This window comes from Pinus tabuliformis, chromosome 4_1, assembly GCF_031772625.1.
Source record: "Pinus tabuliformis cultivar Carrire ecotype Pingquan chromosome 4_1, CPIR1, whole genome shotgun sequence".
Lineage (NCBI taxonomy): Eukaryota > Viridiplantae > Streptophyta > Pinopsida > Pinales > Pinaceae > Pinus > Pinus tabuliformis.
In genome coordinates this window covers 46,649,228-46,661,038 of record NC_142303.1, presented here as the reverse complement: position 1 = coordinate 46,661,038, position 11,811 = coordinate 46,649,228, and the positions used below count along the sequence as shown (strand labels likewise).

Sequence of the window (11,811 nt, the reverse complement as noted above, 5' to 3'; positions counted from 1 at the left end):
TGTGTTTTTCTAGAGCCCTTCCAATTTATAAGTTGGCTTCAGGGTGCATAACCCCAGGTGGATGTGATCGTATCTTTCCTCAGTCTAGAATGAACATCCTTAACGACTTTAGTACCATACCTTGTGTTGTGCCTTGTGGCCCTCTTTGGCTCACAATTGTCATTTTTGTGATGTCTGTGATAATTGAAACTATTACGATAGTGGCATATCCACTTTGACAAATATGTGAAATGTGTTAGTACATTTAACCCCTCAAAATCATGTGATTCTACCTCTCAGTTAACCTTAGTACTCTTTGGGCTATAGATAACATAATCTACAACAAAACAACCTGCATATAAAATCATCAAAACAAGAAAAAATACATACAAAATATATATCTCTCTTACCTGCAAATCTTTTCAGAATATGTTTGCCCCTTCAACCTCGTTAAAGCTATAAAGCAACATAAAAATGCGGAATGATTGACTAGAAAAAATCATAGACGTGAGATTTTTTACAGGCACTTGACCAAGTCACCAAAATGATATGCAAGGGTAAAGAATTATCTTGCAATTTAGAAAATACAACTAAAGACAAGTTTCCATTAATTACAAACAAGGATATGCACTACAAAAAATTTAGCCATGCAAACTAAAAGAAGACTGGAAATACTCTCTAGCATTTCCTTCATAATACAAGTTCTTGAACTACCACAAGTAGCATGATCTCCTTTCTTTGGTTCATTTCATTTACAGAGAGCTACAGATGTGCATTCATAATTATAGAGGTATTAGCATTCCATTTTCAAGGGACTGCATTCTAAGATTCCTATAGTTAATTTTACATATTGTACTTATATGACTAACATTGATGTGCATACCTACAACTCTACCCTAATCATAGTATGCAATGCTCTTGACAAGTCAATATGACTGAAATCTTCAGCAACCATCATTGGTAGGCTCAATGGAACTAAGTTATTTCCTTGAAGTTGTGTACAGTGTTCTTTAGCATCAACCTGAGCACAAATAATTACGAATGTGAGGCCATTGTAGTGGGATTTTTGCAGGATATTAACAACAATATCAAGGGTCTTTCCTAGCATAACCTCCATCAAAACTTGCACATCATACTCTGGTTTGTTATAATTGTCATTGTGCAATAATACACGATATGGTGGAGATGTCTTCCTTGATTTTATTTTATTGTAGTGACAAGAAAATAGAAAGAGGCTTAGAAGATGCATCAAAGGAACTAGAAATTCTAAAGACACCATATTTATTTCATGACAATGAAAATAAAATTCAAGTAAAATTATAGTCACATACACTCTAATAACCATGTCCTTTGGAGTAGATATCTTTATTTGACAAAATTTCTACATAACACAATACAATGAAATAAGAATCTATTCATAAGTCATCATTCTATTTATCGTAGCTCAAACTCTAATTCTCGACTAGGTGTAGTCTTTTCAATTGTTGGCATCTCTATCAATCCACTACCTTTTCCCCATGGTGAGGTTGATCTGATTGCAAAAAACACCCGGGTCATGCATGTCCCTTTTGACTGTGATATTTTGTCATCTTGGATATTTTGCAATGTTGTTTTCTTGTGGTTGTTCTCCTCACATTTCCATCTATGTACATGTAGTAGGTCACATGTGCTTAATTACTAATTTACCCATAAGGGAAAGATGATTTATGTTGATATGATTGGGGATGGGGAAGAATTAATGTCGAAGATATCAAACTAGCCATCACTTTTGACCCTACTTGAGAGTACAAGCTCATGTTGTACATAACGAGAGGACAACTCTAGAATCGTGCACCTCTTTCCATTATTCCTCTTTCATTGTTGTTTGTTTCCATGACCTTTTTTTCCTTTCCTTCTTTCCATTGATTTTCAGTTGGAGAGTACATTGTGTGTACCCAGTGATTGAAGGTCTGGACGGTAGTAAATTGTGGTTGAAATTTCAACCTTTGATATGAGAGCATTAATATTGTGGATAATAGACTGGGGGTATGGAAAAGGTGCATCGAAAAAACTATAATGTCTTGCAAAAAAACCTTAATTATAATAACCCTTCCATCAAGCGAGAGCCATTTATGGTCCCAACAGGTCATCTTTTTTTCAAATTTAGTTACAAGCCATGCCCAATCTTGGATTTTATATTTGCATGGTTTTAGGAAGCATCCCAACTACTTGAAGCCAACAGACATAGGACATATTTTCACCCCAAATAATGAAGCAATCTCAAAAATCGCCTCCATGTCTGCTTCATCCAAAATAATCTCATTCTTGTTTTTGTTGATGAACAAACCAGAATTTTTGCCAAATTTCTCAAAAACCTTATGGAAGGACACCCATTCAAAATATTTTTCCTCCCCAATGTAGTCGACATCGTCCACAAACAAGATGTGAGACAATATGCAATTTCTAGAGATATTACAATGAGAAGTTGAGCCCACCTCCATCATGGCTTTGATCCCTCTACTGAAAGCATCCATTACAAGGATAAAAAGCAGGGGTGACAACGCACAGCCTTGATGAAGCCCACGGTGGATCTTGAATAATTGTGTGGGTTCACCATTGATAAGTACCACCATATATGTCGTAGAGATGTGGGCCTTAATCCATTGGACATGTCTATGTGTAAACCCAACTTTGTATAAAATCATGATGAGAAACTCCCAGTCCACACAATCATATGCCCGATTGAGATCAATTTTCATAAGGCATGATTTTAACTTTCTAGTTTTGATAGAGTGTATGAACTCTTGGACTATTTCTACATTACCCTATATTATCCTGTTAGAAAAAAAAAAAGGCAAATTTCTCCAACGTTATGTGTGGAGATAATATCTTTTTTATTATGTTAGCAAGGAGCTTAGAAATCATTTTATAAACCAAATTACATAAGGATATGGGTATATAGTCTGAAAAAGAAAGAGAGTTTTCTTTTTTGGGAATTAATGTGAGAAAAGTGGAGTTTATTACACTTGGAAAATGCCCAAAACTTCTAGTAAGTTATGCCATGCTGACAAGCTCATGACCCATCAGCTTAAATAAGAACATGAATAGATCAACAGGCTAGCCATTGGGTCCTGGAATCTTGTCCTTGGCCATTTCCTTAAGTGTTTGCAACAAATCCTCATCCAATATTGGAGCATCCATTAAAGAAATACCCTCTTTATTGACCATCTGAGGAAACAAATTGACCATCTCCAATTTTTCTGCCATATTATCACCTTCCACTTCCTTGAACTGATTTCTGAAATATCTAAGAGCTTCCTTTTTGAAATCTTTGACAGAGGTGTTGATGTTCCCAAATTCATATTTTATAGCCCATATGGAGTTATGGTGTTTCCTCTTTGATGCAACCCTGTGAAAAGAATTTGTATTCCTATCTCCATTTTTGATCCAAAACAACCGAATTTTTTTATGCCATTCCTCTTCCTGTAGCTTGATTGTTTTGTCCTTCCTCATCAATATATTTAGAATGGTCTTACGTTGATTCTCATAAAAGTAGCCTGAGGCAATTGGGTCAAATAATAGAGAAATTTCGTTCTCAATGGGTAACATTTCCCATCTTATCTCTTTTTTGCGATTGTATATCCAAGCTTTGACCTCTTTTTTTCAGTCTCTTGAGTTTTAAACAAATATGCAATAATGGATTTACAATGGTCAAAGAGGTCGAGGAGTTCCAAGAGTGATGGACCAACTCCTGGAAATCTGGGTCGCTTAACCATATAGGGTTGAATTTGAAAGGTATTTTAAGTTGCTCCAGCTCGTCATGCCATTCTAAAATTATGGCATCATGATCTAAAACATCTTAAAAGAGGGTCTAGGACTGTATTTGATTCATGCTATGATACCATATTGAATCCACTAAAAATCTATCAATCCTCTTCTCTATACCCTCCTCCACAATACACCCATTGCGCCAAGTCAGGCATAGAGGTACAAGAGCTATATCTTTGAGTGCCTTTCGCTCAAAGAGATCTTTGAAAAAACTTGCTAGAGGATTCAAGACTGCTCTATGACCCCAACACTCCCCAACACCAAAAGAGAAATTCATGTCCCCAAAAAAATCATCGGGTGGATGTATAAGATCCCAATTGAATCCACCAATTCCCAAAAAAAAAATTAGTTGTTGTAAGGGGCATATATGCTCATGATACAAAATCTATGGACTGTTCCTAAACTGTAACTGGTCAATATAATCCTTGCATAGGACTGGAATGCATGGAAGGTGTAAATTGTTAGATCCCAGATTGTAGCGAGCCCACCAGAGTTCCCTGCATTCGAACTTATGGCACATCCACACCAAGAAGGAAAAATTTTAAGCAGTGTCTCGAGGGCCATCTCTTTAGATATCATTATTTCCTGCAGCAAGACTATGGATGGGTTTTTTTATTTTATACAGTGTTTTAGAGATTTGATTATTTGGGAAGATCCCAAACCTCTAATATTCAAGGACATAATCCTCATGGAGAAGAGTTTGAAGCAGGATACAGTGCTCTAAGGTCCTGGAGAGATGTGTTATCAAGTGATCCATTTGATACGTTGGAGGGGCCTAGATCAAATGGTGGATATAGTGTCTCTTCCATAACTTCAGAGAATCGTGAATTTAAATTTTCCTCGATCTCACCACTAGGCATTAGCTTCTTATATTTGGTTGATTTTTTCTTCCTTCGACTTGCAAAAAAAAAAAATTCAATCCCCTGTCATCCGATGAATCCACATTTTGGAATAAGTTTTTCTTTATTGATATAGGTTCTAGTCCAAGTCCAAGATTTTTAGCTAAATCCATTAATTTCACATCTACAGAAATTGGTGATATATTTACTTCATGGTCTTTCCTGTTGCAAATTAGAGATAGTAAAAAGAGTCTGCTAGACTTGTTTACCAATTTTTCAATATCTTTGCCCTTCCTCTTTGTGGGAGTTCGAGTTGGAAGGGTAGAGTATTTTCCATGAGCCCGATTGGTTTTGTTACTAGTCTCTGTCTCCAAATATGCTTCAGGGGCCACCCCTATACCTGGACCAAAATGATTCTCATCAGATGGGTCGCATTCCATTGTCAACTCCACCATAGTTTGAGGGGATCTGCCTTGTGAACTTTTAGTATTTTGTCTAGCAGGAAGCCTTTGTTCCAGATTAATCCTATTTTTCATCCATCTTCTCCCCCCATAGTGGTTGGGACAGTCAACCAACAAATGCCTGGTTTTATGACATTCCAGGCACCTAAAGGGGATTCCCCAATAATCAACTTGTTGTCGGATAGAGAATGTAGCCCAATAAATGTTGATTGCAGCAAGTAACCCACTCGATAGGTCCACCTCCACAAGAAACCATGTAGCCTTTTTTTCAAGTAGACCCATACATCCTTCATCCACGTAATATAATTTTCCAATTTTACTAGCAATTTCTCGGATCGCTCCCTTCGTCCATAGTTCTATAGGGAGTCCAGGAAATTTCACCCAAATAATTTTTCTCTTGGGGACCTACATCACAGGATCAAAACCTACTTTCCAATTTTGTAGTACCAAGAAGCCTCACCCTTTAACCCAAGGCAATGCCGCAATTTTAATTGCATCTTCCTCCTTTAGGAAATGAAACCCAAACCAACCATTTACCATCACACTGAACTTTGGTCTGTATCCAAGAAGTGAAGACCAACTCTTTTGAATCCATTCTTTTATCTGAACCCCGTTCATTCTAATAAACTCCCATCATCCCACCAACATCCTTTTCCTTAGTATAATCCAATCCATAATATCAATTTTTGTACCTCTTCCACAACTTTGATAGGTTTCTTGCCTTTGTCCCTGATTTTTCTCTTTTGCATATGTTGATTCTATTGTGGAAACTTTGACCCAACCTGTACATTTTCGAAGGAAGGGATTTCAAACTCCAGTGTGATTCCAGTTGTAGGATTGAAGTTTCGTGGCTTGCTATCACCTGTTATGTCTAGGTCTTGAAAGTAATCCCCCTGATCCCCAGTGTTCACCATCTTTGACTTCTTATTTCTGCTTTTGAAAGTTTATTCATTCTTTGTTGCCACCATAACCTCGATCATTCTTTTGATGTCAAAATCTATATCATCGATAGGCGACTGGCTCTCCATGTGGATAAATATAGGCCAATGCTATTTAGCAACTTTTTTTGTCAGTTTTGAAGGAAAAATGTTATCTGATTGGCGTTTTACATGGGAATATCCAATTAACTACACCAAAATATAACAATCACCTACCAACAAAGACAAAGTAGACCAACAAGTAGACAAAATAGACCCCTTAGGACTATCAATGTCAACCAAGTGGGAGGAAAAACATTGGGAGGATAATATTCACTAGCCAATTGGTACAACTAACACTCCAGATGGTTTAAGACTAACGTCTCACAAGCCCCTCAAAAATCCCAACATACTCCAATCAGGGACTTGGGATGTAACCATCTTATTATGATTGGTCAGTTATGTGTTATTCCCCACCAACATCAATCCTAAATATAGTCCATTTGGAAAGATATCACCCAATATAAATATTCCAAAAAGAAACCAACCCACCAACTAACAATTGCATGCCACCCCTACTAATAATATGGTAGGATTCGGGAAAGTATAGGAAAAAATGGGAGTCAGATCCAACACAGATATTCTTTTGTGTTTTATCTTCTCGAGGCGCAAGGGAAAGTAGGAAAGCCAATACAGACTTTAATATTGTCTTATTCTCCTAATTTGTGCATATTTGTATGTCATGTCAACAACAAGTAAATATCTAATGATGATGCCAAAGTCACTGACAAGACTTAAAATACCTCTACTTCATGAGTTCAAATTTATATACCACCACCCACCCACTTAAATGTTGATAGAATCCATGGAACCTACAACAATTTTGTTTCGAGCTTCAACAATTGTGGCCATAGGTCCAAAATAGTTTTTAGGGTCCAAATTACAGTGATTACTCCAGTGAGAAGCCTCAGATAAAATATAACCAGAGAGAACTTTTTATTTAAGAACATAAATCTTGTAGCCAACAACACCAAATGTTACACTACCAAAGACTGCATTTAAACCACTTATCTGCAATTCTGTATTTGAAGTAACCAAACCTCTACTCTTCAATATTCTCACTCTTGGGGTTTTCTTCCAAAAAATGTTTTAATGTTTTGGTATGTTGCATGTCTCAGTGATCTATGAATAATAAAACATAATGATTCACTTATTCGAGAAACTGACAAGTGAATGTTTTGGTATGTTGCATGTCTCAGTGATACATTAGCCATAGGGTCAACCCCATTGTATCTTGGTTAGCAAACCATTTACACTCATCAATTTTTAAATCATGATGCAATTGTAGAGCCATCCTTTACATGGTCATCTTAGTTAGAACCTCGCTGACATTGATTGCCCATGATGTTATACTGAGTAGGCTCGGGAGTCCTCTTTAGTCCCGCCATGACTTATGCGTTGAAGACACATTCTCCTTTCTTTTGCGCTAATTTCTGGCCTTATACCCTAGAGGCTCCTTTGTGTTGAGTTGTATTGTTGCATTGAATTTTGACTATTTTCACCTTTTTCCCTTGAGCTGGCTTCACTTGGACTCGTGTTTAAGCCACTTATTTGACCATGTCTTCTGAAAAATCAACCATGCAATCACTTAGCTTCTGCAATTTGATGCATCCTTTTACCCGTGGAAAGAACATCCCTTTGAGTATCCTTGACCAGTTTCACCTCCCTACATTAAGCATAGGAATGTTCCCCTCCCAGGAACTAGATCATCTGTTTCTCTGGCACTCGTTCTTTCCACTTTACTATAGCATTCTTTTATTCTTTTTCCAGCTTAAAGAAAAAGACAAAAAAATTATATATTCCAAAAAGAGTAGGAACTGGACAACATTTCCATATTTTATTGGCAGCTAGAGTCAGTCGTGTCGCCCTTGAACAAAGCACTCAAAAGATAGTCTCTCCTCCATTGTGGGCAGGATTTAGTTTGACTTAGGTACGCCTTAACCTTGTTATTGAGTCAGTACTCCTCCGATTGGTTACGTCTTCCAATCATATGGAGAGTTTGCTCATGCCTCCTGCATGACGAACTTATACAAAGTTATCATATGCTGCCATATAGTCATCATTGAGCCGTGATTTTATTCAAGGGAAGTAAGCCTGAGTCAGCCTCTCTGCAGTGTCTCCTAACCTATTTTTCCAGTCAGCCATCCCTGGTTGTCAGTGTCATGTTTGTCATCACATCAGCTATATTGGTCCTTTGCTCGTGCCGGTTTGAGAAGGTCTCCATTGACTTCTTGCTTACGGGTCTAGTCCTTATCGACGATGACATATTGCTCTGAGGGCAGGCCTAGAGCCGCACCTTGGCCCTATTTTCATTATTGATAGGTCACCTTGTGCTCAGCATCAATCAATATCATGGGTCTTTTACTGAGTGGTTTCCCTTATGTTCGACATCAACTTTCATTATCACACATTGGGATTCGTGCAATGATCCAGGTGGATGTTGGTGACCACCCACCTATCCCATTTGGACCCCCAAAACTGTCTCTTTCAGCTGTTTCAGTTTCCTAAATTGTAGCACAGTTTACTATTTTTAGCATTTTTTCGGGTCCTGAACTTCCAGAGCCATTTTGAGGCCCTAAACGACATTTTTTTTGGGAATCTGGGGCAACATGGGTCCATGGACCCATGTTGCCTCCCAAAGTGGTAGTACTCGAATAGATCTTTCTAACGAGCTATCGTACGCGTCAAACGGAGATCGTATGCCAAAGTTACGACCCTAGGAAATTGATGTACCAATTTACCCAAACGGGGCCCACAATTTGGCGTTTCATCTTCTAGGGTTAGGTTTCGGGATGTGAAGGGTTTTCCATTGTTTCTCAACAATAAATAGGCCTTCGAGCCTCATTGTAACATAGTTCGGAATAGTTCAGAGGCATGTAGCCGACACATCTCTTCTCAGAGATAAGCTACCATCGCCCTAGATGGTTTATTCCATTTCTGGTTGTAAGCATATTTCAGTATTTTCCATTAATGAAATGAAGTATTATTTCCGCTGCATCTCTGTATTTATGGTTATCGCATCTCTGTATTTATGGTTATCTCTATAATCTATTGCGTTCCTGTCTAAATCCGGATCAGTGGTATCAGAGCGGTCTGCTTTTTCTCTGTTTTTCTTTGCATGTCCCCAACGAGGTCGGGATATAAGGAGTTAGGGCTTGAACTGGTCGAACCTTTGCAAGACCAGCCTCGCAAATCCCGACGGCTTCCCATGGTGGATGAGAAGAAAGATGAGGGGGCAGGAGATCCTATCAAAATCTTGCTCGAAGAAGCGCTCGAGCAGCAAAGGAACGCGATGATGGATAGCTTTGCGCAGATCCTTCAGCGGCTACCCAGAGGCGACGCATCGGCTTCCAACAGCGACTCTAGAAACGCCACACCGTTTAAGGTACAAGTTAATTTTGAAATCCCCATCTTCGAGGGTCAAATAGATGCAGATGCCGTAGATAAATGGTTAAATCTGCTAGATGGGTATTTTTCAGTTCATGAATTTTCAAATCGGGAAAAGATTGTTTTCGCTCTTCTCAAAGCAGCCCCCCATATCAAGGACTGGCGGGAAACCTACTGCGAGCAGAAGGATGAAAGTACAGGCTCACTATTTTCAGCCACACCCACTTGGAATGACTTCCGGGATGCCATCAAGGAGCAGTACTACCCTGTCGGAAGCTATGAGGACAAATACATCAAATGGACCACACTGCGGCAGGGACGAGACCAAGATGTGTCGGAGTTCACAAACATTTTTCATACCCTTCGCACACAGTTGGGTATCAAAGATTCTAAGCTGCATCTGGTACTCAAATATCGCGGCTGCCTACACAGATACATCCAGGAAGAGATGGGGTTCTTGAACATCTCCTCACTCGGCACAGCATACCGATACGCTGTCAAAATCGAGCAAAAGTTCAAACAGAAGAAGCGAGACTTTGGATCTGCAAATCCGAAGCCCAAAGGACAAAGCCAAGGCGGGGTGACCCAAGACAACCCGTCGAAGCCGCAAGAAAAGAACAACACCACGAAGTCGAAGAAGGACACAGGAAAGTGGTGTGAGTTCCACAAGAGTCCCACTCATAACACAAGTGAGTGTCGGACCAAGCAGTCCCTGGTGGCCGAGTTGAAGGCTTCCGAATCAGATGCATGTTCTAACCCTGAGCCAGAACCTGACAAGGGGAATGGCAAAGGGAATTAGATCATTGATGCGGATCCCAGTGCCACTGTTGCCACTGCCAAGATCCAGAAGAATGAACCTGCAGATCCAGAAGAGGGGGAGCGTCTTTTCCACTCACAGATGTGGGTGAAGGGTTCGCCGCTGGGTTTCATTGTCGACAGTGGCAGCCAAAAGAACCTCATTTCAGCAGAGGTCGTGAAGTGTTTGGGCCTACCGACTACACCACACCCGCAGCCGTACAGTATCAGGTGGCTTCATGAAGGACGAGATCTCAAAGTTCGCTAGCAGTGCCGCCTTCCCTACAGCATCAAGCCCTTCACAGACGAGGTATTGTGTGATGTTACACCTCTGGATGTTTGTGATGTATTATTAGGCCAACCATACTTGTGGAGGCGACATGCTGTGTATGAGTCAAGGCCTCGTGCTGTCATTATTTCTTTGAATAATTCATTATACAGGATACCGGAGGTAGCCCCACCTACCACCACATCTTTGATCACCGCTAAGAAAGGTAGCAAGCTCATATCACAGACTAGGAAATTCATCTGTCTGGTTCACTCCCAAAATAAGGGGAAGGTCGTTGCTACATCCATGACCCCTGCAAAGGGTTCCTCCATGCAGCAGCAGCAGTAAAGGGATAAGGTCATGACAAAACATAGGAACAACTTCTCCTCACCCACATGGGTACCACACAAGTTTCAGGTGGGCAACAAAGTCTGGTTGCATCGACAGAAAGAACGCCTTACCAGAACCCATCAGAAGCTCAGACCACTCCGACATGGTACTTATAGCAGTACCAAGGCTATGGGGAACAATGCTTTGGAGCACATCATTCCTCCATTCCTTCTCTTGCACCAAATGTTCAATGTGGACCATCGTCGACCATGCTTCCCACCATCACTGGACACATCAGAGATTGCAGGACAAGTTCAGTAGATGGAGGAACTCAACGCAATGGGGACCATTGCTTCCTAAGGGGGGAGGAATGATCCAGGTGGATGTTGGTGGCCACCCACCTATCCCATTTGGACCCCCACAACTGTCTCTTTCAGCTGTTTCAGTTTCCTAAATTGTAGCACAGTTTACTATTTTTAGCAGTTTTTCGGGTCCTGAACTTCTGGAGCCATTTTGAGGCCCTAAACGAAATTTTTTTGGGAATCTGGGGCAACATGGGTCCATGGACCCATGTTGCCTCCCAAAGTGGTAGTACTCGGATAGATCTTTCTAACGAGCTATCGTACGCGTCAAACGGAGATCGTATGCCAAAGTTACGACCCCGGGAAATTGATGTACCAATTTACCCAAACGGGACCCACAATTTGGCGTTTCATCTTCTAGGGTTAGGTTTCAGGATGTGAAGGGTTTTCCATTGTTTCTCAACAATAAATAGGCCTTCGAGCCTCATTGTAACACAGTTTGGAACAGTTCAGAGGCATGTAGCCGACACATCTCTTCTCAGAGATAAGCTACCATCGCCCTAGCTGGTTTATTCCATTTCTGGTTGTAAGCATATTTCAGTATTTTCCATTAATGAAATGAAGTATTATTTCCGTTGCATCTCTGTATTTATGGTTATCTCTGTA

General features: G+C 40.0%; 1 pseudogene; it reads right to left on the bottom strand.

The window, feature by feature from the left end:
- Positions 1-923: 923 nt before the first annotated feature.
- On the bottom strand, positions 924-1,742 carry LOC149174104 (ATP-dependent Clp protease adapter protein CLPS1, chloroplastic-like; annotated as a pseudogene).
- Positions 1,743-11,811: the final 10,069 nt, after the last annotated feature.